The 21,020-nt window shown below is 44.0% G+C and overlaps 3 non-coding genes across 3 annotated transcripts; all 3 read right to left on the bottom strand.

Annotated features, from left to right (window-relative positions):
* Positions 1 to 13,062: 13,062 nt before the first annotated feature.
* On the bottom strand, positions 13,063 to 13,144 carry trnas-gcu (transfer RNA serine (anticodon GCU)). The gene has a single exon. It is a non-coding gene; the product is annotated as a tRNA-Ser (tRNA).
* Positions 13,145 to 14,696: 1,552 nt separating this feature from the next.
* Positions 14,697 to 14,778, bottom strand: trnas-gcu (transfer RNA serine (anticodon GCU)). Its single transcript has one exon. It is a non-coding gene; the product is annotated as a tRNA-Ser (tRNA).
* Positions 14,779 to 16,338: 1,560 nt separating this feature from the next.
* On the bottom strand, positions 16,339 to 16,420 carry trnas-gcu (transfer RNA serine (anticodon GCU)). The gene has a single exon. It is a non-coding gene; the product is annotated as a tRNA-Ser (tRNA).
* Positions 16,421 to 21,020: the final 4,600 nt, after the last annotated feature.

The raw sequence follows: 21,020 nt of genomic DNA, 5'->3' as shown, positions 1-21,020 counted from the left end.
CAAACCAGTAATTATAATCTGCAAATGATGTGTTGTTGAGTGTCGGTGCTGTCTAGAGCTCGGCAGAGTAACCGTGTAATACTCTTCCATATCAGTAGGTGGCAGCAGGTAGCTAAATGCTTTGTAGATGACGGAAACAGCAGGAGGCAGTGTGCAGGTAAAAAGGTATCTCATGCTTAAACCAAAAATAAACAAAAGGTGAGTGCCCCTAAGAAAAGGCATTGAAGCTTAGGGAAGGCTACGCAGAACGAGACTAAAACTGAACTGGTAACAAAGTAAACTAAAAACAGAATACTGGACGACAGCAAAAACTTACTGTGGAGCAAAGACAGGGTCCACAAAGTACATACGAACATGACATGACAATCAACAGTGTCCCCAAAAAGAAGGATAAAAACAACTGAAATGTTCCTGATTGCTAAAACAAAGTTGATGCAGGAAATATCGCTCAAAGGAAGACATTAATTTGCTACAGGAAAATACCCTCAAATAAGAAAAAAACACCAAAATAGGAGCGCAAGACAAAAACTAAAACACTAGACCTATATTGATGCATGCTTGGTTATGGTTTAAAGTCATATGCAACAATTGGGACAATGACTTTTTACTGTCAACTGAGTTTTATTTTTTAATGATTTCTGCTGGTGGCGTGCCTCCGCATTTTTTCAACGCAAAAAATGTACCTTGGCTCAAAAAAGGTTGAAAAACACTGCCTTAAACAATATCAATTTCAGAAAACATGGGAAAGTTTGGAATGTTAGGGAAAAGTCAATAACGTACATCATCCCACAGAGCTTTACTGTACATCCATCCATTTCCTACCACTTTTACCTTTCATTTTACATGTAAAGCCTTTAATCACAAACTTGTCCGCCAAAGGGTTTTGCGTTTTGGAGAAACTCCTTCTGTCAGAGTGCTGTTCAACACAGTAGAGAGGAACCCAAGGATGTGGACGGATGCTGAGTAAAACAGTTTTACTGCATAAATCTACACACAAAAACAATCCAAACAGAAGGTAACAAAAACGCAACAGTGCGAAAAAGACAAGACAAAACGTGCACCGTGGAAAAAAGAACCAAAGCTACCATATACAAAAATAAACTCAACTTGGGTTGGAGTTGCAAGACGTGAAAACTACAAAACAACACCAAGCTGGATGGCACTGGGAATGGCCAAGGTAGCAAAATACTCAAAGCATAGAATAGACAGGCGTGGAGAGCCGAGAAGTGGAATCGCCAAGTGCCATCCAGCTATCAAGGTGCTGCTTAAGTAGCACCAGGGTCAATTGGAAGCAGCTGTGCATGTCCCACAACTCTGCCCACAAGGGCAACACAGGAACTCTAGGGGGAAGGAGAACTGTAAGAAAAAGGTCAACTGCACCAAAAGAGGCAAACTCACAATACAAACCGCAAGGTGGGAGTAGGCAGTGACAATTTCCCTCAAATTAATTTGGAACAAATTGGACTGAGCATAACAGATAAATCATCACAAATAAAGTTAAATAATTATACATCAAAATAATTAAAAAATGTTACCCTTGTGACTCACTTCAATCAAAATTCCTCCAGGATGTTTCCCCAGACTGCTCCATTGGAGAATGCTGTCAAACTGTTATGTCTACTAGGAAAATTCCATATTTACATATCCAGAGTCATGTCATGTAAACCAAATATTTTTTTGTTTAATTCTGTCATTATATATATATATATATATATATATATATATATATATATATATATATATATATATATATATATATATATACATATATATATACATATATATATATATACTGTATATATATATATAAAAAATTTTTTTTGTAGTAATATTTAAATATTTAATAATGTATTGAAACTTCAGTATAGCATAAGAAAAGACAAAACACCAAAGAGAAACAAAATAAAAAATTACACACACTATAATATATATATATATATGTATATATATATATATATATATATATATATATATATATATATATATATATATATATATATATATATATATATATACTGAAGTTCCAATACATTGTTAAATATATATATATATATATATATATATATATATATATATATATATATATATATATATATATATATATATATATATATATATATATATATATATATATAACAAAGTACATTTAAAAAGAACATGAAAACCTCCCACATTCTAAGATACATTATAAAAATGATTAGCATCAAAGAAAAAAAAAAGAATATCATGTGTGTAATATTTATTTTGTCTCTTTTGGGTTTTTACTTTCCTTATGCTACTGTTGTTTCAATACATTGTTAAATATTTGAATTTCATTACGAAAATAAGTTGTATGTATTTGTTTTGAAAATTGACAATAGACACTTTTCTTTTTCTTTTCGGGTTGTTAAAATATTTGCACTTTGGGGACTCGTTCCTTGCACAATGGAGTAGCGGACTGTCTGTCACGGGTGCTTGTCAGTGATGTACACCTGGGTCTCGACTTCCCAGAGATGGCAGCGGATCAGAGCAAGGATCCAGATCTTCAGGCCGGGCGCACAGCGGTAACCGGTTTGCAGTTTGTGGATGTCCCCTGCCATGGCAATGGTTCCACATTGCTCTGTGACATTTTTACTGGTCTACCTCTTCCGATGGTTCCTGCGGCTTGGCGCCGGTGGGTGTTTGACGCCTTGCAAGCTCTCTCTCACCCCGGCGTGAAGGCATCTGTGAGGCTGGTTAGCACCAAATTCGTCTGGCCAAGCATGCGGAAGGATGTCAGGGGGTCGGCAAGCCGTATGTCCTGCCAGCGGGCCATGGTCCACCTACAAGGTGCCAGATCGGCGGTTTGACCATGTGTGTCTGGGTGCACTCATCTCCTCACTATAGTAGACAGAACTACCAGATGGCCAGAGATAGTTACACTCTCGTCCACAACAACGAACAAGACTGCTCGGGCTTTTATTTTCAGCTGGGTCACGTGGTTTGGCACACAGTCTGACCTGATCTCAGGCAGGGGAGCTCAGTTCACTTCAGAGCTGTGGAATGCAATCGCTGTCGGACTGGGGGTACAGCTGCATCGCACTACTGCTTATCACTCTCAAGCAAACGGGCTCTGTGAAAGCATACTTGCCAACCTTGAGACCTCCGATTTCGGGAGGTGGGGGTGGGGGGGCTAAAAGGGGAGGAGTATATTTACAGCTAGAATTCACCAAGTCAAGTATTTCATATATATATATATATATATATATATATATATATATATATATATATATATATATATATATATATAATATATATAAGAAATACTTGACGTTCAGTGAATTCTAGCTATATATATATATATATATATATATATATATATATATATATATATATATATATATATATATATATATGTATATATATATGTATTTTATTATATATATATTTATTTTTTATATATATATATATATATATATATATATATTTATATATATATATATATATATATATATATATATAAAAAATAAATACTTTAATTTCAGTGTTCATTTATTTACACATATACACACACATAACACTCATCTACTCATGTTCTATTCTCTGTCACTATTTTTCGAACCATGCTGAACACCCTCTCTGATGATGCATTGCTGTGTGGCACGCACAAAAGTGCTTTCATCAAATGCACTAGATGGCAGTATTGTCCTGTTTAAGAGTGTCACAACATTTACGGCAGACGAACTGCTTTACGGTATACAAAAACGTGACTGCTGTTGTTGTGTGTTGTTGCTGCGCTGTGAGGATGTTAATGAAACTGCCTAACAATAAACCCACATAAGAAACCAAGAACTCGCCCTCCATCATTCAGTTATAACGTTATTGGGCAGGTATGCTGTTTATGTTGTGGGTTAGCGGATTCAGGTCCTCGTGGACCTGAGTCCGCCTGAATTTCGGGAGACTTTTGGGAGAAAATTTGTCCCGGGAGGTTTTCGGGAGAGGCGCTGAATTTCGGGAGTCTCCCGGAAAATCCGGGAGGGTTGGCAAGTATGTCTGAAATATTTCATTGCTCGCTATAAGCTGCCCTGCAGGCAAGTCTCACAGACAGTGGATGGGTTGACCGTTTACCGTGGGTAATGTTGGGCTTGCGCTCTGCTCTGAAGGATGACCTCCAGGCCACGGCTGCTGAATTGGTCTACGGTCAGCCCCTGAGGGTGCCAGGCGACGTCCTGCCCACAACCTCGGGTCAAGGGACAAAAGTGGCCCAGCGTCCTGCTGCTCAGGGGGCCACCAAGTCAATAAATGATAAATAAATGGGTTATACCTGTATAGCGCTTTTCTACCTTCAAGGTACTCAAAGCGCTTTGACACTATTTCCACATTCACCCACTGATGGCAGGAGCTGCCATGCAAGGCGCTAACCAGCAGCCATCAGGAGCAAGGGTGAAGTGTCTTGCCCAAGGACACAACGGATGTGACTAGGATGGTAGAAGGTGGGGATTGAACCCCAGTAACCAGTAACCAGCAACCCTCCGATTGCTGGCATGGCCACTCTACCAACTTCGCCACGCCATCCCCAATGGTGCCTTTCCCCATGCATCACTGTTTGCCTCATTTCCATATGCCCAAAGACCTCCTGCCGACAAAGTTTGTGTTCCCCCGTCATAGTGGTCATCGCTCCCCACTCCAACTTCCTTTCGACGGCCCCTTTCGAGTTTTGAAACTAGGGATCAAGAACTTTGTCATAGACTTGGGGGTTTGGCATGAGCGGTCGATCGGATAAAGCCTGCCCATCAGGACCCGGATGGCGTGACGCTACCTGCACTCCCACCTTGTCGGGGCCGGCCGCTTGCATCTGTTCTGGACCCTGTTACCTCTTTTGACAGACGGTCTGAATTGCCCACTGTTTCGGCCCAGGCTCGCCAGCGTCGAGGTCGGCCCCCAAGGGCAACATTGTCTCTACCCATGGACACTGTGCGGACTAGCCGCTATGGGCGTCCTATTAGATCACCTAAAAAAAACCTAGTTTGGTGGTTTCTGTGTTTTTGGTTGTTTTTTTTCTCTCTGCAAAGTGTGTTTTGTGTTACTGGCAAATCTGGTGTTTCTGGGGCGGGGGCCTGTGTAGCGTGGCACTAATTGTTCTTGCCACCAGATTGGGGATTGGTGGATAGGTCGGATGTGACCAGTTATAAGGGGACACACTTCCGGGAAAGAGTGTTGTTGTGGAAAGAAATTTGAGAATAAACTCACCGGCTCAGAACTACTGCTCTCTCGCCTCATTGTTTCGACTGCCACAATTTAATTATTATTGTTATAATGCCATCCTGTGTTTTTGTCTGATTATAGTTGTCATAAAAAATTTAATCTTTGAGTGATTTTGAAAATATAAAGTATCGGTATCAACATTAGTATCAAACAGGAGAATAAGTGTTAAGTACATTTTAACGGAAGTGTAGATAGAATAGAACCATTATTAATAATAATTAATAATAGTTTTGAGAAAATAATACTGGAAATGAGGTAATATCTTACTGTATAATTCAGCAACTAAATTAGAAGCCTTGTAGCTCATCATACAATGGCTCCATTAGTAATTCTACAAACCTTGTTTCCATATGAGTTGGGAAATTGTGTTAGATGTAAATATAAATGGAATACAATGATTTGCAAATCATTTTCAATCCATATTCAATTGAATGCACTACAAAGACAAGATATTTAATGTTCAAACTCATAAACTTTTTTTTTTTTTTTTGCAAATAATAATTAACTTAGAATTTCAAGGCTGCAACATGTGCCAAAGTAGTTGGAAAAGGGCATGTTCACCACTGTGTTACATCGCCTTTCCTTTTAACAACACTCAGTAAACGTTTGGGAACTGAGGAGACACATTTTTTAAGCTTCTCAGGTGGAATTCTTTCCCATTCTTGCTTGATGTACAGCTCAAGTTGTTCAACAGTCCGGGGGTCTCCGTTGTGGTATTTTAGGCTTCATAATGCGCCACACATTTTCAATGGGAGACAGGTCTGGACTACAGGCAGGCCAGTCTAGTACCCGCACTCTTTTACTATGAAGCCGAATCGAAGGTCACGGGCTTAGCTGCTTACGTGCAGTGATTTCTCCAGATTCTCTGAACCCTTTGATGATATTACGGACCATAGATGGTGAAATCCCTAAATTCCTTACAATAGCTGATTGAGAAAGGTTTTTCTTAAACTGTTCAACAATTTGCTCACGCATTTGTTGACAAAGTGGTGACCCTCGCCCCATCCTTGTTTGTGAATGATTGAGCATTTCATGGAATCTACTTTTATACCCAATCATGGCACCCACCTGTTCCCAATTTGCCTGTCCACCTGTGGGATGTTCCAAATAAGTCTTTGATAAGCATTCCTCAACTTTATCAGTATTTATTGCCACCTTTCCCAACTTCTTTGTCACGTGTTGCTGGCATCAAATTCTAAAGTTAATGAGTATTTGCAAAAAAAAAAAACGTTTATCAGTTTGAACATCAAATATGTTGTCTTTGTAGCATATTCAACTGAATATGAGTTGAAAATGATTTGCAAATCATTGTATTCCAAACGGCAGCTCAGAGTACCCACCCTTTTTGGATTCGCTCGAGGGAGTAGTTGAGAGTGCTCCCCCGGGTGATTCCCTCGTTCTACTGGGGGACTTCCATGCTCATGTTGGCAGCGACAGTGAAACCTGGAGAGGCGTGATTGGGAAGAATGGCCGCCCGGATCTGAACCCGAGTGGTGTTTTGTTATTGGACTTTTGTGCCCGTCACAGATTGTCCATAATGAACACCATGTTCAAACATTAGGGTGTCCATATGTGCACTTGGCACCAGGACACCCTAGGCCGCAGTTCCATGATCGACTTTGTAGTTGTGTCATCGGATTTGCGGCCTCATGTTTTGGACACTCGGGTGAAGAGAGGTGCGGAGCTTTCAACCGATCACCACCTGGTGGTGAGTTGGCTGCGATGGTGGGGGAGGATGCCGGACAGACCTGGCAGGCCCAAACGCATTGTGAGGGTTTGCTGGGAACGTCTGGCAGAGTCTCCTGTCAGAGCAAGTTTCAATTCCCACCTCCGGAAGAACTTTGAACATGTCACGAGGGAGGTGCTGGACATTGAGTCCGAGTGGACCATGTTCCGCGCCTCTATTGTCGAGGCAGCTGATTGGAGCTGTGGCCGCAAGGTAGTTGGTGCCTGTCGTGGCGGTAATCCTAGAACCCGTTGGTGGACACCGGCGGCGAGGGATGCCGTCAAGCTGAAGAAGGAGTCCTATTGGGTTCTTTTGGCTCATAGGACTCCTGAGGCAGCGGACAGGTACCGAGAGGCCAAGCGGTGTGCGACTTCAGCGGTTGCGGAGGCAAAAACTCGGACATGGGAGGAGTTCGGGGAAGCCATGGAAAACGACTTCCGGACGGCTTCGAAGCGATTCTGGACCACCATCCGCCGCCTCAGGAAGGGGAAGCAGTGCACTATCAACACCGTGTATGGTGAGGATGGTGTTCTGCTGACCTCGACTGCGGATGTTGTGGATCGGTGGAGAGCATACTTCAAAGACCTCCTCAATCCCACCAACTCGTCTTCCTATGAGGAAGCAGGGCCTGGGGAATCTGTGGTGGACTCTTCTATTTCTGGGGCTGAGGTTGCTGAGGTAGTTAAAAAGCTCCTCGGTGGCATGGCCCCGGGGGTGGATGAGATCCGCCTGGAGTTCCTTAAGGCTCTGGATGCTGTGGGGCTGTCTTGGTTGACAAGACTCTGCAGCATCGCGTGGACATCGGGGGGGGTACCTCTGGATTGGCAGACCGGGGTGGTGGTTCCTCTCTTTAAGAAGGGGAACCGGAGGGTGTGTTCTAACTATCGTGGGATCACACTCCTCAGCCTTCCCGGTAAGGTCTATTCAGGTGTACTGGAGAGGAGGCTACGCCGGATAGTCGAACCTCGGATTCAGGAGGAACAGTGTGGTTTTCGTCCTGGTCGTGGAACTGTGGACCAGCTCTATACTCTCGGCAGGGTCCTTGAGGGTGCATGGGAGTTTGCCCAACCAGTCTACATGTGCTTTGTGGACTTGGAGAAGGCATTCGACCGTGTCCCTCGGGAAGTCCTGTGGGGAGTGCTCAGAGAGTATGGGGTATCGGACTGTCTGATTTTGGCGGTCCGCTCCCTGTATGATCAGTGTCAGAGCTTGGTCCGCATTGCCGGCAGTAAGTCGGACACGTTTCCAGTGAGGGTTGGAATCCGCCAAGGCTGCCCTTTGTCGCCGATTCTGTTCATAACTTTTATGGACAGAATTTCTAGGCGCAGTCAAGGCGTTGAGGTGATCCGGTTTGGTGGCTGCAGGATTAGGTCTTTTTGCAGATGATGTGGTCCTGATGGCTTCATCTGGCCAGGATCTTCAGCTCTTGCTGGATTGGTTCGCAGCCGAGTGTGAAGCGACTGGGATGAGAATCAGCACCTCCAAGTCCGAGTCCATGGTTCTCGCCCGGAAAAGGGTGGAGTGCCATCTCCGGGTTGGGGAGGAGACCCTGCCCCAAGTGGAGGAGTTCAAGTACCTCGGAGTCTTGTTCACGAGTGAGGGAAGAGTGGATCGTGAGATTGACAGGCGGATCGGTGCGGCATCTTCAGTAATGCGGACGCCGTATCGATCCGTTGTGGTGAAGAAGAAGCTGAGCCGTAAGGCAAAGCTCTCAATTTACCGGTCGATCTACGTTCCCATCCTCACCTATGGTCATGAGCTTTGGGTTATGACCGAAAGGACAAGATCACGGGTACAAGCGGCCGAAATGAGTTTCCTCCGCCGGGTGGCAGGGCTCTCCCTTAGAGATAGGGTGAGAAGCTCTGTCATCCGGGGGGAGCTCAAAGCAAAGCCGCTGCTCCTCCACATCGAGAGGAGCCAGATGAGGTGGTTCGGGCATCTGGTAAGGATGCCACCCGATCGCCCCCCTCGGGAGGTGTTTAGGGCACGTCCGACCGATAGGAGGCCACGGGGAAGACCCAGGACACTTTGGGAAGACTATGTCTCCCGGCTGGCCTGGGAACGCCTCGGGATCCCCCGGGAGGAGCTGGACGAAGTGGCTGGGGAGAGGGAAGTCTGGGCTTCCCTGCTTAGGCTGCTGCCCCCGCGACCCGACCTCGGATAAGCGGAAGAAGATGGATGGATGGATGGATGGATGTATTCAGTTTATATTTACATCTAACACAATTTCCCAACTCATATGGAAACAGGGTTTGTATATTTAATCATTTATCGCAGCATACATTTCTTTCTAAAAAGTCCACCTTTTCACAGTCTTTAACTGTGAATAATGTTGTAAAAAGTAGCGTGTTTGTCCACCACAGAAATTTCAAGACAGTTCATACAATGACTTGGTTTTCTTAAGTACGGTAAGCTTGGCGTAGTGGGTAGAGCAACCGTGCCAGAAACCTGAGGGTTGCAGGTTCGCTCCCAGGCCTCTTACCATCCCAAAAATCTCTGCCCTTGTGTCCTTGGGCGGGACACTTCCCCCTGTGCCACTCACACCGGCGAATTGAATGATAAATGATAGGTGGTGGTCGGAGGGGCCGTTGGCGCAAATTGCAGCCACGCTTCTGTCAGTCTACCCCAGGGCAGGTGTGGTTACGAAAGTAGCTTACCACCACCAGGTGTGAATGATTGATGGGTTCTACATGTAAAGCGACTTTGGGTACTTAGAAAAGCGCTATATAAATCCTGGGTATTATTATTATTATTATTATTAAATGTACCAAATGCATTGTGTGACTAAGCAAAGCGAGACGATTCTAAAACATGTTTATCTTTTTGTGTAATGCAGGCGTCTGAGAGGAACATCTTCTCCCTGAGCAACAGAAGTGGAGCTTCAGGATGTTGAAGGAGGAGCCACAGCCTTTCCACATTGAAGAGGATGACAAGGCGCCACAGACCCTGCAAATTAAAAAGGAAGAGGAGGACCTGCTGACACCCCATTTTAAAGTGAAAGAGGAGGCCCCACTCACCTCTCGTTTTAAAGAGGAAGAAGGGGAAGTCAGGAGGGAGAGCATCTTGAAAGACTGGAGGAGGGTGATATCACCAAGATGCCATTGACTGGTGTGATTGTGAAGAGTGAAGCTGATGACGTCAAAGGTAAAAGTAAGGAGAAGAGAGAGGCGGAGCCTCCAAGCAGCAGCTCAACTCAACACATGACAACAGAAGCTGATGGAGACCACTGTGGAGGATCACAAGCAGACAAGATCTTAGCTCCACTATCAGATAGTGACGACACAACGTCCCACTCTCCTGACACTGATGATGAAGACTCTGAAGATGATAAGACATGTCACACTGACAACACACACTTTACATGTTCTCACTGTGACAAAACCTTTAAACACCTTTGGGATCTGAAAGTACACATGAGAACACACACTGGAGAAAAAATGTTTTCCTGCTGTAAGAACAAGATCAACTGCACCAGAAGAAGCAAACTCACAATACAAACCGCAAGGTGGCAGCAGGCGGTGACAAATTCCCTCAAATTAATTTGGAAAAAATTGGACTGAGCATTACAGATAAATCATCACAAATTAAGTTAAATAACTACACATCGAAATCATTCAAAAAGTTTACCATTGTGACTCACTTCAATCTAAATTAATCCAGGATGATTCTCCAAAATGCTCCATTGGAGAATGCTGTCAAACTGTTAGGTCTACCAGGAAAATTCCATATTTACATGTCATGTCATGTAAACCAAATATTTTTTGTTTTAATTTTTTCATTGTATATTGTATATATATATATATATATATATATATATATATATATATATATATATATATATATATATATATATATATATATATATATATATATATATGTATATATATATATATATATATATATATATATATATATATATATATATATATATATATATATATATATATATATATATATATATATATATATATATGTATGTGTGGGAAAAAATCACAAGACTATTTCATCTCTACAGGCCTGTTTCATGAGGGGGGGTTCCCTCAATCATCAGGAGATTTTAATGGGAGCATTCACATACCATGGATTATATAGGGCACAGTGGGTACAGGCTGGTGTAGGGGCGTGGTGATTGGCTCATGTGTTACCTAGGAGGTGTTTCCGTATGTGGCGGCATGCTGTTACAATTTCGCTGCGCTTGTTGAGGGATGACAGGTCTGGACGATAAATAATAAACAGTTTTTCTTTCAAGCATAGGTTGCATCTTTTATTACCACTATTGTAAGGTGTGCTGGATGCAAGAATTTGCCATGTTATTGAATATTCAACATTATTGTCTTTGAGGTCCCAAATGTGTTTGCTGAGTTCTGTGGGATTCCGCAGGTTTTGGTTCCTGAAAGAAGCCTTGTGATTGTTCCATCTGGTTTTGAACTCTCCTTCAGTTGTCAACTTCCTTGACGTCACTTTCAACCTGAGAAATAACAGCTACCAACCATTCACGAAACCCAACACAACACTCCAATACGTGCACCATGACAGCAACCACCCACCCACCACCACGAAAAGAATACCTAACGGAATTAATAAAAGGCTATCGATGCTGTCATCTAGCAAAGCTGAATTTGACCAAGCAACGCCCCCGTACCAAAAAGCCCTTGATGAAAGCGGATACAATTTCACCCTCACCTATGAACCCACGCCAGGAAACCAACCGAAAAAGAACAGAAAACGAAACAACATCATCTGGTACAACCCCCCATACAGCAAAAACGTCTCAACTAACATTGGACACAAATTCCTCAACCTGATTGACAAACACTTTCCCAAAGACAACACCCTAAGAAAAGTATTCAACAAGAACAACATTAAATTGAGCTACAGCTGTATGAACAATATACGACAAATAATCTCAAACCACAACAAAACAATTGCAAATGAGCCGTCGGCCCCCGGACAGAGCGACTCCAAAACCAACAAAGGTTGCAACTGTCGAAAGAAACCTGATTGCCCTCTCAACGGGGGGTGCTTACAAACATCAGTTGTCTACCAATCTAAGGTAACACGCAAGGACATTAACACATCCGACACATATGTAGGATTAACTGAAGGAGAGTTCAAAACCAGATGGAACAATCACAAGGCTTCTTTCAGGAACCAAAACCTGCGGAATACCACAGAACTCAGCAAACACATTTGGGACCTCAAAGACAATAATGTTGAATATTCAATAACATGGCAAATTCTTGCATCCAGCACACCTTACAATAGTGGTAATAAAAGATGCAACCTATGCTTGAAAGAAAAACTGTTTATTATTTACCGTCCAGACCTGTCATCCCTCAACAAGCGCAGCAAAATTGTAACAGCATGCCGCCACAGACGGAAACACCTCCTAGGTAACACATGAGCCAATCACCACGCCCCTACACCAGCCTGTACCCACCCACTCTGTGCCCTATATAATCCATGGTATGTGAATGCTCCCATTAAAATCTCCTGATGATTGAGGGATCCCCCCCTCATGAAACAGGCCTGTAGAGATGAAATAGTCTTGTGATTTTTTCCCACACATACATATATTGCGCTCTACTACGTTATAGAGCACTATTTTTTGGATAACCTTATTAAGACATATATATATATATATATACATATATATATATATATACAACAAATTAGCAGAGCAACACTTTAAACTCTCTGCCACCTCATCGTATCATTTGTGTTTCCATTTGAATTCAACATCCTGTAAGTGGGGTCTTCCTCACAGAAAATATTAAGGCCAAACCTTGAAAGAAGTGGAATTAGCTCAAATAGTGGAGCGCTCGCTTTGCATGTGAGAGGTAGCGGGAGCGATACCTGCATCCTCCAAGTTTTTTTTATTGTCAACGAAAGGTTTTCTTTAAGTAAAAATAGGTAAATGAGCATACTTTTTTCTGTTAAAGATGAGTAGTCATTTTGAGGAAACATGCAGAAAGGTCAGTAGTCACCTCAGCTCTCGAAAGTCGTTGACACATGACAGTGTGATACTCTGTAACCACAGTCAAACATTGTTTTTCTGATCCACGCGTTCACAACCTTTCGTCAGTTGAGGCCAACTAAAGAGAAACACAGCTCGATGAGGATGGGATTCAAACCCACACGTGTAGAACACAATGGATAAGCAGTCCATCGCCTTAACCACTCGGCCACCTCATCTTAGTTTGTTTATGTCAAAACTTGCTGAGAGGCGGCAAATAGTTTTTATAATCAAGGTCTATGTCACAGCATATAACCACATGGACATAGAGAGGAATTAAGATATTGTTGTGTTATTTTTACAACATTAAAAAAATAGTAAACTGTATAAATATTTGGGGTTTTGGCACCAATCGTTGAACTTAATCCGACCAATCTAAGTCTATAAATCTTACCATGTGACTTGTTGAAGGGTGGACTAGCAAAGTAAGATTTTCATTGTACGGCAAACTGTCTGTTTAACTGTGCATATGACAATAAACAATCTTGAATCTTAAATCTTGAATCTTGAATAAGCACAAACTGATGAAGCCTACTTGGATGAGAGGCGAAACGTCAAGGTCAACCTTGACATTGATGACTGAACAGAGGAGGTGGTCTGCGAAATCACCTATTACCCACATACAACATTGTTTTTTCAACCGTTCCTAAAATACTCTGCAATTTAGCCTCCAGCAAATAACAGGAAATAGAAACACCCTGGTCACAGATAATTCTTTGTGCCTTTGTTACAACTGAAGGAAATGCTAACAAGGGTGAAGCTGACTATGTTGGGCAGATAGTGGTCGATCCACAGCGATACTTCTGCCACACAATACCACAATGCGAAGAAGGGAAATTCCACTTCAATGACTGTCGTTGCTGGGATGAGTTGGTGACTTGTCCAAGGTGTACACCGCATTCTGCCCAAATGCAGCTGAAATATGTTCCAACACTCCCTGTGACTCCAAAAAGGACAAGCGTTAGAAAATGGATGGATGGATGACTGTCGTTGGCACTGACAGTGGGATTGCTCTTCTGCATCTCAACAGATGTTTTTTCTCACCACGATAGGGCAGTACCATCTTTGCCCAGGCAAACCCTCCTTGTGTTGGAGGATAAAAATTTGGGGTTTTGGCAGAAGACACTAGACTAGATCTGACCAATCTAAGTCCAAGACTAGATCTGACCAATCGGAGTCAAAGGTTAAATCTGAACAATCTGAGTCTAAGAATAGATCTGGCCAACCTGTGTCTATGAGCATGAACTGATCGAGCCTACTTGGATGAGAAGCGAAACATTTTTGTAAGACACACCAAACAGTCCAGTTGCAATGGATTGAATGCCTTGAGATTACAATGACCTGGATGAATGAGAACATCCATAGGCATTGATATATTGAAGAATAGAATTTCTACGTCTATGTCTCAGACAGAGGGGGAATTAGCTCAAATGGTAGAGCGCTCGCTTTGCATGTGAGAGGTAGCAGGATCCATACCTGCATTCTCCAAATGTTTTAATGTCAAAAAAAGGTTTCCTTTGAGGAGAAGTAGGTAAATGAGCATACTTTTTTCTGTTAAAGATGAGTAGTCATTTTGAGGAAACATGCAGAAAGGTCAATAGTCAACTAAGGTCTAGAAAGTCTTTGACACATGACAGTGTGATACTCCATAACCACAGTCAAACGTTGTTATTTTGATCCACGCGTTGACAACCTTTCGTCAGTTGAGGCCAACTAAAGAGAAACACAGCTCGATGAGGATGGGATTCAAACCCACACGTGTAGAACACAATGGATAAGCAGTCCATCGCCTTAACCACTCGGCCACCTCATCTTAGTTTGTTTATGTCAAAACTTGCTGAGAGGCGGCAAATAGTTTTTAGAATCAAGGTCTATGTCACAGCATATAACCACATGGACATAGAGAGGAATTAAGATATTGTTGTGTTATTTTTAAAACATTAAAGAAAATAGTAAACTGTATAAATATTTGGGGTTTTGGCACCAATCGTTGAACTTAATCCGACCAATCTAAGTCTATAAGTCTTACCGTGTGACTTGTTGAAGGGTGGACTAGCAAAGTAAGATTTTCATTGTACGGCAAACTGTCTGTTTAACTGTGCATATGACAATAAACAATCTTGAATCTTAAATCTTAAATCTTGAATCTTGAATAAGCACAAACTGATGAAGCCTACTTGGATGAGAGGCGAAACTTCAAGGTCAACCTTGACATTGATGACTGAACAGAGGAGGTGGTCTGCGAAATCACCTATTACCCACATACAACACTGTTTTTTCAACCGTTCCTAAAATACTCTGCAATTTAGCCTCCAGCAAATAACAGGAAATAGAAACACCCTGGTCACAGATGCTTCTTTGTGCCTTTGTTACAACTGAAGGAAATGCTAACAAGGGTGATGCTGACTATGTTGGGCTGATAGTGGTCGATCCACAGCGATACTTCTGCCACACAATACCACAATGCAAAGGAAGAGAAATTCCACTTCAATGACTGTCGTTGCTGCGATGAGTTGGCGACTTGTCCAAGGTGTACACCGCATTCCGCCCAAATGCAGCTGAAATATGTTCCAGCACCCCCTGTGACTCTAAAAAGGACAAACGGTAGAAAATGGATGGATGGATGACTGTTGTTGGCACTGACAGTGGGATTGTTCTTCTGCATCTCAACAGATGTTTTTTCTCACTACAATAGGGCAGTACGATCTTTGCCCAGGCAAACCCTCCTTGTGTTGGAGTATAAGAATTTGGGGTTTTGGCAGAAGCCATTAGACTAGATCTGACCAATCTAAGTCCAAGACTAGATCCGACCAATCGGAGTCAAAGGTTAAATCTGAACAATCTGAGTCTAAGAATAGATCTGGCCAACCTGTGTCTATGAGCATGAACTGGTCAAGCCTACTTGGATGAGAAGCAAAACATTTTTGTAAGACACACCAAACAGTCCAGTTGTAATGGATTGAATGCCATGAGAGTACAATGATCTGGATGAATGAGAACATCCATAGGCATTGATGTATTGAAAAATAGAACTTCTACGTTTATAATGCAGACAGAGGGGAATTAGCTCAAATGGTAGAGCGCTCGCTTTGCATGTGAGAGGTAGCGGGATCGATACCTGCCTTCTCCAAATGTTTTAATGTCAAAAAAAGGTTTCCTTTGAGGAGAAGTAGGCAAATGAGCATACTTTTTTCTGTTAAAGATGAGTAGTCATTTTGAGCAAACATGCAGAAAGGTCAGTAGTCACCTCAGCTCTAGAAAGTCGTTGACACATGACAGTGTGATACTCTGTAACCACAGTCAAACATTGTTATTCTGATCTACGCGTTGACAATGTTTCGTCAGTTGAGGCCAACTAAAGAGAAACACAGTTCGATGAGGATGGGATTCGAACCCTCGCGTGTAGAACACAATGGAATAGCTGTCCATCGCCTTAACCACTCGGCCACCTCATCTTAGCTTGTTTATGTCAACACTTGCTGAGAAGCGGCAAATGACAGTTTTTATTATCAAGGTCTACGTCACTGCATATAACCACATGGACATAGAGAAGAATTAAGATATTGTTGTGTTATTTTTACAACATTAAAACAAATAGTAAACTATATAAATATTTGGGGTTTTGGCACCAACCGTTGGACTTAATCTGACCAATCTAAGTCTATAAGTCTTACCGTGTGACTTGTTGAAGGGTGGACTAGTAAAGTAAGATTTTCATTGTACGGCAAACTGTCTGTTTAACTGTGCATATGACAATAAACAATCTTGAATCTTAAATCTTGAATCTTGAATAAGCACAAACTGATGAAGCCTACTTGGATGAGAGGCAAAACGTCAAGGTCAACCTTAACATTGATGACTGAACAGAGGAGGTGGTCTGCGAAATCACCTATTACCCACATACAACACTGTTCTTTCAACCATTCCTAAAATACTCTGCAATTTAGCCTCCAGCAAATAACAGGAAATAAAAACACGCTGGTCACAGATGCTTCTTTGTGCCTTTGTAACAACTAAAGGAAATGCTAACAAGGGTGATGCTGACTATGTTGGGCTGATAGTGGTCAATCCACGGGGATACTTCTGCCACACAATACCACAATGCGAAGGATGGGAAATTCCACTTCAATGACTGTCGTTGCTGCGATGAGTTGGCGACTTGTCCAAGGTGTACACCGCATTCCGCCCAAATGCAGCTGAAATATGTTCCAACACCCCCTGTGACTCCAAAAAGGACAAGCGGTAGAAAATGGATGGATGGATGACTGTCATTGGCACTGACAGTTGGATTGCTCTTCTGCCGGGATGACGTCAGACTGATGACACAAAAGGAAGGGCAAGTGACCTGAAACGAGAGGAGAGTTACTTTTCAAACTAAAACATGCAAATCACAAGACAGAAAAACCTAAGACAAGACTTCCCTCACCGCGGTGTGACAATGGTTACTTATTATTTTCACCTGCCGCTTGTGTTCCCGACGCGCACCTGTTTTCCATCACTGACACTATTTAAGCCTGCCTTTCTGTTCACTCGTCCTGTGCTCCTTGTTTGTGGTAAGTTACAATCACGTTGGTTTGTTTTCATGTTCCTGAGTCCTGTGCTAAGTTTAGCCTTAGCTTCCCGTGCGCTCGGCACGTTTTTCTTTTGCTTGTTTTTCTGTTTGCCTATGATTTATGTAATTAAATCATCTCTTACCTTCACGTCTTTGTCCGGAGTGTCCGTGTTGTGCACTGAAGGAACGATCCCGCATGAATATGCGACCCCCACGTGACAGAAGGAGCGCAGCTGACAGTTCCTTCGCCCCGGGCTTCGAGGAGATGGAGACGCGCTGGCGAGGACGGAAGCCAGCCAAAAAGGCTTCGTTTCGCCGCCAAAATGCGTCGCTCCCCCAAACTCCTCTTCTGGACAGCAAGTCACCACAAACAGCCCAGTCTTCCTCCCCTCAGTTGTTTGGTAATCCGGTTACTCATTTTGCCAAACAATTTTTAGATTGGTCTGCAAGCCAAATTACCAGTAGCTCTGACAACATCATAACTCCATCCATTTTGAATGACGTCACTCCGCCCACTTCCGAGGACGTCACTGAAACGGGTGCGGCGATGACATCATTCCGCCGGCGTCGTCAATGGAAGACTATGATCAGGATTTTCTTTTTTTTCCGTCTGTCTCCCTTTATCAGCCACTTCCTAAAGACTTTTTTCAAAAAATAAAGTACCATCAAGACACTTTTTCTGAAAATAGATTCTGTCAACTTCAATCACCTCCGCCCCCAGTGACTCTGACTCCGCCCCTAAGGACTCTAGCCCCGCCCACGTCAAGGACGTTTTCCTTCTGCCATCATCTCCGGTGGGCTTGCAGACGCCACCATCATCTCCGGTGGGCTTGCAGACGCCACCATCATCTCCGGTGGGCTTGCAGACGCCACCATCTCCAGTTCCTGTGCCTCGGCTAGCACCAGCTCCAGTTCCTGTTCCACGGCTACCTCCAGTTCCTGTTCCTCGGTTAGCACCAGCTCCAGTTCCTGTTCCTCGGCTAGCACCTGTTCCTGTTCTTTGGCTAGCACCAGCTCCAGTTCCTGCTCCTCGGCTAGCTCCAGTTCCTGCTCCTCGGCTAGCACCAGCTCCAGTTCCTGCTCCTCGGCTGGCTCAAGCTCCAGTTCCTGCTCCTCGGCTGGCTCAAGCTCCAGTTCCTGCTCCTCGGCTGACTCAAGCTCCTGTTCCTGCTCCTCGGCTGGCTCAAGCTCCTGTTCCTGCTCCTCGGCTGGCTCAAGCTCCTGTTCCTGCTCCTCGGCTGGCTCAAGCTCCTGTTCCTGCTCCGCGGCTGGCTCAAGCTCCTGTTCCTGCTCCTCGGCTGGCTCAAGCTCCTGTTCCTGCTCCTCGGCTGGCTCAAGCTCCTGTTCCTGCTCCTCGGCTGGCTCAAGCTCCTGTGCCTGCACCACGCCAAGCTTCGCCTCCTGTGCCTGCACCACGCCAAGCTTTGCCTCCTGTGCCTGCACCACGCCAAGCTTCTCCGCCTGTGCCTGCACCACGCCAAGCTTCTCCACCTGTGCCTGCACCACGCCAAGCTTCGCCGCCTGTGCCTGCACCACGCCAAACTTTGCCGCCTGTACCTGCGTCCACGCCTGACTCGTCTGCTGCTGCGTCCACGCCTGACTCGTCTGCTGCTGCGTCCAAGCCTGCCATGACGGCGCCGACGCACCCACCTCCCCGTCGACCACGGATGTGGCTGCTCCTTGGTCGTCCGCCTCGCCAAGTGCGCCCACCTCCCAGTCGGCCACCAATGTGGCCATTCCCTGGGCGCCCGCCTCGCCGGCTGCAGCGTCGTTCCACTCGCCGCCGCCACTTGACTTTGCCTGGGTGGATTCGGGGACACTTGGCCTGGCGACCCACCGCCAAGTCCTTCCTCCGCCCTCCCGTGACTTTTGACCCTGCATGTGTTTTGTTTTCAGGACATCTAGAATCTGTCCTGTTTTCCATCACTGACACTATTTAAGCCTGCCTTTCTGTTCACTCGTCCTGTGCTCCTTGTTTGCGGTAAGCTACAATCACGTTGGTTTGTTTTCATGTTCCTGAGTCCTGTGGTAAGTTTAGCCTTAGCTTCCCGTGCGTTTGGCACGCTTTTCTTTTGCTTGTTTTTCTGTTTGCCTATGATTTATGTAATTAAATCATCTCTTACCTTCACGTCTTTGTCCGGAATGTCCGTGTTGTGCACTGAAGGAACGATCCCGCATGAATATGCGACCCCCACGTGACACGTTGCTGCGATGAGTTGGCGACTTGTCCAAGGTGTACACCGCATTCCGCCCAAATGCAGCTGAAATATGTTCCAGCACCCCCGTGACTCCAAAAAGGACAAGTGGTAGAAAATGGATGGATGGATGACTGTCGTTGGCACTGACAGTGCAGTGTTTTCCACAGGACAGGCATCTATTTGTGGTGGTGTGGTCGTGGGGTGGGGGGTGGCAGCGGCAGCGGCGATGACCAAGAAGAACGCGGAGTTGGAATATAAGATACAGATTTGAACAATTAGTGATTCACTGAAATATATTTATTAATTGTGGTTCTTACAAAAAATATATCTTATAAAATATAAAAGCTAAAATGTCTCTTAAAGCTCTGCCCCTTTAATTAGTGCATACTAAATAATTTAACTTTAGCCTACTACTACAACCATATTATTTACCAGCAATATAAAGTGAAACAGAGGCAGAGGTGTCCTGCCAGTCAGTCAACCTCCTCCTCCTCCTTCTCCTCCTGCTGCTGCTGAACAGGTCGCACTGGAGCTAGTCTCGCTCGCCAGACCCTCCTCCAGATAAGAGGGAGACACTGGAGCTTACCGTGCTGGGTGTTATACAGCCATGACTTAAATTGTGGCATTTTTAGCCATTCTGGATCGAACCCAGTCGCTCTATGTTTTGTCGTGGTCCTCTCTATAAGGCACATAAGAATATACAATAAAATAGGACCCTTTTCATGAGAAAAGTGCATTTCTGATCTGACCCTGCTTTATTTTTCAGTGTTTGCTGAGTCTCACCTGTTGCCTCCGCCCTAGCTGGCTCTACATGCTGCCTGTCTTCCTCCTCTCCTACAACATCTCCCTGCGTACTTACTATCCCTTCCTCCTCGCCCTCTCTTACTGCCTCAGCTGCGCAAGCTGCCACAGTTGCGGCACTAGTTGAAGCCTAGAAATAATGGAAGCAAATTAATTTTCACACTGATGGACGTCTGTTCACTTTCCTTATGAGATTTCTAAGTGTCTACACCGTTTTGATAATACCTCCTGTGGTCCGGACTGTAGGCCTACCTCCTCTCCAAGTCGAGCTCTTTTTGGCCGTTGAAAATATTTTTCTATACTCATCTGTGTGAAGGAGTGAACATCCAACATTAGAATTTATTACTAACGAGCAGAACCGCTCTATGTACAGTGCCGTCTAACCTTGAGTGGCAGCAGCTCAACACATGCAGGGTTCAACGTTAAGGTTTTTTTCTACTTGCCCGACTTCTCAAATCTACTTGCCCCAATATTTTTACTTGTCCTGTCTAGGTTTTTTTCTGG

Source organism: Nerophis lumbriciformis, linkage group LG01 (assembly GCF_033978685.3).
Source record: "Nerophis lumbriciformis linkage group LG01, RoL_Nlum_v2.1, whole genome shotgun sequence".
NCBI lineage: Eukaryota > Metazoa > Chordata > Actinopteri > Syngnathiformes > Syngnathidae > Nerophis > Nerophis lumbriciformis.
Note: the sequence above shows the minus strand (reverse complement) of the source record. Positions and strands in the feature narration are given on the sequence as shown.